This window comes from Macrobrachium nipponense, chromosome 5, assembly GCF_015104395.2.
Source record: "Macrobrachium nipponense isolate FS-2020 chromosome 5, ASM1510439v2, whole genome shotgun sequence".
In the NCBI taxonomy this organism is placed as follows: Eukaryota; Metazoa; Arthropoda; class Malacostraca; order Decapoda; family Palaemonidae; genus Macrobrachium; species Macrobrachium nipponense.
In genome coordinates this window covers 52,605,479-52,609,188 of record NC_061107.1, presented here as the reverse complement: position 1 = coordinate 52,609,188, position 3,710 = coordinate 52,605,479, and the positions used below count along the sequence as shown (strand labels likewise).

The 3,710-nt window shown below is 39.1% G+C and overlaps 1 protein-coding gene across 1 annotated transcript in view; it reads left to right on the top strand.

Moving 5' to 3' along the window:
* The first annotated feature begins 204 nt into the window (after positions 1–204).
* Positions 205–3,710, top strand: part of LOC135215299 (ADP-ribose glycohydrolase OARD1-like) — a 333,995-nt gene continuing 330,489 nt past the window's right edge. The window contains exon 1 of the mRNA XM_064249856.1: positions 205–280. The gene's annotated coding sequence lies outside the window, so the exon portion shown is untranslated. The remainder of the gene's footprint in view (positions 281–3,710) is intronic.

Here is a 3,710-nt window from a genome sequence, read left to right as displayed (position 1 = left end):
TTTGAACTTCACTCTTGCATTTGGCGCTTATGCAATGCACAAAATGTTAGGAGAGGAATCCTGTCATATTTTGGGGTAGTGTGCTAAATAATACTATATTTGTAAATGCCTTAACTTAACTTAATTATATAAAGCACAATTTAAAAAAAAATATGAATAGAAAAAAAAAAGTATTTGCTCATTCTCGAGTGCGTTGTAGGCAAGCACAGCAGCCACAGCTGACGGATGTAAACAAATGCTCCTAACGGCGTGTCCGTAACCATCATATTGGAATTTTCCCGTAAGTATATCACATTTTCGGATCAATTTCTTTCAAAATTGATTGTTGAAATTGTTATTTTTCTTAGTTAACCCCATTTCTATGAGCCTGAGACGTAAACTTATTTCCACGGAAGGAGTTGTTTGGGCGAAACATAATGTTAGAATTCGTTTTCCGCCCTCCTCCAGTTCTACCATAGGTATTACGGACGTTGAACCCTCGCCTGATCGTATGAATGAGGTAGACAGTACCTTACCAAAACCAATGATTGTATCTGAAAATTTTAATTTTAATTTTTTTAAAAAAACTTTTAAAAAATGGAAAAAAGCGAATAGGTGGGGGGGCGGGCGTCATAAGACTTGCTGGTTATGTTCTTTGCTTTTACTTGTTGGGCAAAGTGGGTTGTAGCCCCATGCTTAGATTCGGCCAAACATTGTAGGGAACAACTGGACCTGGACTAGCGGATACCAGTTTCCGGCCGCGTGTGGATCCACCCTCTGAATAAGTACTTTAACATGTCCTGACACCGGAGATGTGCACCAGTTATGAGTTGTCGGTGGTGAGAGCAAGAGCTCGAGACCTCTACTACCTAGGGTAAAACACCGCATGGCATGCAGCAGGCCAACGTCTACCAATGCGTGCCACCCTCCGAAAAAGTACATTATAATGCGTCCTGACACCAGAGATGGGCATCAGTCGCGATTTGTTGTTGGTGAGAAACAGAGCTAAAGACCTCTTCTCTCCTTTTGAAGTAAGTATTTTCTCCAAAGTTAGAAATTAAGGCTCAAAATTTTAAGATTTTAACAGAGGGTAGTGAAAAGGGAGGCCAATGCAGTGCAAATCTCACCAAAAGCGCTTTCAAAATTTTTACTTACGCTTCATTTTTATAGAAGATTGACGTCATCTCGATGTTTACGGAGTCGCTTGTGTCAACAAACTTCCCATTTCCTGTGATAAATCCGCACACCAAACTAGGACGTTTTCAAGTAAACAACTGTTTTGGTATTAGATGATGATGAAGCGTGCACTTAGATAATTTTGTAAATAAATAGTAAAACATCAATATTATACATATTTATGATGATTAATTTGAGAATATTCGTTATTGAAAAAGTAACTCGATTCTGACTCAAATTTAAGTAATTATTTTTCGGAATTAGAACTTTCTTTTAAGTCCTGTATTATGACGTCACGACATCTTGACTTTCGTACCTATTGTAGATAATTGCTATACTCAACTTTCTTGCAGAACAGTTTACCAGTTATTCATGCAGATTGTTATCAGTTATTCATGTAATTGTTATAATCGTATTGTGCATATATATATCTTTATTATTTACTTTTTGGATATATGAAGATGTTTTACTGCCGGATTATCGCCATAGTGTGACGCAATCGTTTTCGGTCCCTGGGCCTCTGTCTGTTTTCGCACCATAAGAAGTCATGGGGCCGAATTTGTAATGACCAGAAAGTCGTTAAAAGAGGAAAGTTAGCATTGAGGGGCATATGTTTTGATTTCATACATTCAACTTCCCTGTCAGATATATACTTAGCTATAGACTCTGTCGTCCCCGATAGAAATTCGAATTTCGCGGCACACGCTACAGGTAGGTAGGTCAGGTGATCTACCGCCCCGCCGCTGGGTGGCAGGAATAGGAACCATACCTTCTAGAACCAGATTTTCTCTATCGTTTGGAATGTAAACATAGGGTAGATCATCACAGCAGGCCAAGCAGGCCACCTACCATCAATGCAAGCCACCCTCCGAAAAAGTACATTATAACGCGTCCTGACACCCGAGATGGGCATCAGTCGCGACTTGTTGTTGGTGAGAAACGGAGCTAAAGACCTCTACTCTCCTTTCGAAGTAAGTATTTTCTCCAAAGTTAGAAAATTAAGGCCAAATTTTAAGATTTAAACACGAGGGTACTGAAAACGGTCTCAAACGTAGTGCAAATTCTCACCAAACGCGTTCAACATTTTTACTTACAACTCGAGGTATTTAGAAGATTGACGCCATCTCGATGTTTACGGAGTAGCTTGTGTCAATAAACTAACCATTCCTGTGATAAATCCGCACACCCACTTGTACCCACAGACGCTGGAGCACTTTTATCACAACAATCGAAACACGATTTCTCATCAACAACAAGCAGGCGTAAACAGCTGTTGGGGTAGAAGATGACGAGAAGCGTGCTCTTGGCTAATTTTTAAATAAGTAGTAAAACATCAAATATTTTACATATTTATGATGATTAATTTGAAAATATTCGTTATTGAAAAAGTAACTCGACTCTGACTCAAATTTAAGTAATTATTTTTCTGAATTAGAACGTTCTTTCAAGTTCTGTATTATGACGTCACGACATCTTGACTTTCGTACCTATTGTAAATAATTGCTATACTCAACTGTCATTGCAGAACAGTTTACCAGTTATTCATGCAGATTGTTATCAGCTATACATGTAATTGTTATAATCGTAATGCGCATATATATCTTTATTATTTACTTTTTGGATATATGAAGATGTTTTACTGCTGGATTATCGCCGTAGTGTGACGCAATCGTTTTTCGGTCCATGGGCCTCTGTCTGTTTTCGCACCATAAGAAATTATGGGGCCGGAATTGCAATGACCAGAAAGTCGTTAAACGAGGAAAGTTAGCATTGAGGGGCATATGTTTGACTGAGAAAAATACAAATTTATTCAATAGCTAGCTTGTAAAAAATACTTGGTTATAAAAAACTTGATTGACAGCTAAGCAGCATGTCTACTATGGTTTCAGAGACAGTGCAAGCAGGTTTTTGGGCAATACCTATTTCTTCTGTAACGAACACTCTTAACAGAACGAGATTTTGCTATAGTGCATTACACCCAGTGCCGTAATTTATAAGGGTATCGTGAATCACTAATCGTAAAGAATAACGACACTTGTCCTTGTACCAAGAGACAAAAACTCCATTATGCAGAAATGGATACGAACACGCGTATAAAGCTCCACCTACCCTCTCCCCAACCCCCCCCCCCCCCCCCCCCCCTGTCCACCGCCATCCCTTTTCTTCTTCGTTCCTCCGCCTTCCTTTCTCTCTCTCTCTCTCTCTCTCTCTCTCTCTCTCTCTCTCTCTCTCTCTCTCTGTTGCCATTCGGTATGTGTTGACCTCCAAACTGGGTATAAGACTACACACAAAACGTTTGAAATTGGTGAAATTAGGCTATGTATTGGAAGTATATATACATAAATATTAAAGCAATTTTATCATTATTGCATTACTATGACAACTAGAATTCATGGAAACAGTTTATAACCTGTTAAGCGTCACCCACGTAATAATACGTTTACCGCGATCTACTCGGTAGCGCCTTCAACGGGATATTACGTTCAAGACTTAACTGTGCTTGTCAAGCCGTCAGCCCCGTAATAATACGTTTACTCGTATAGAAAGTGTAGGAA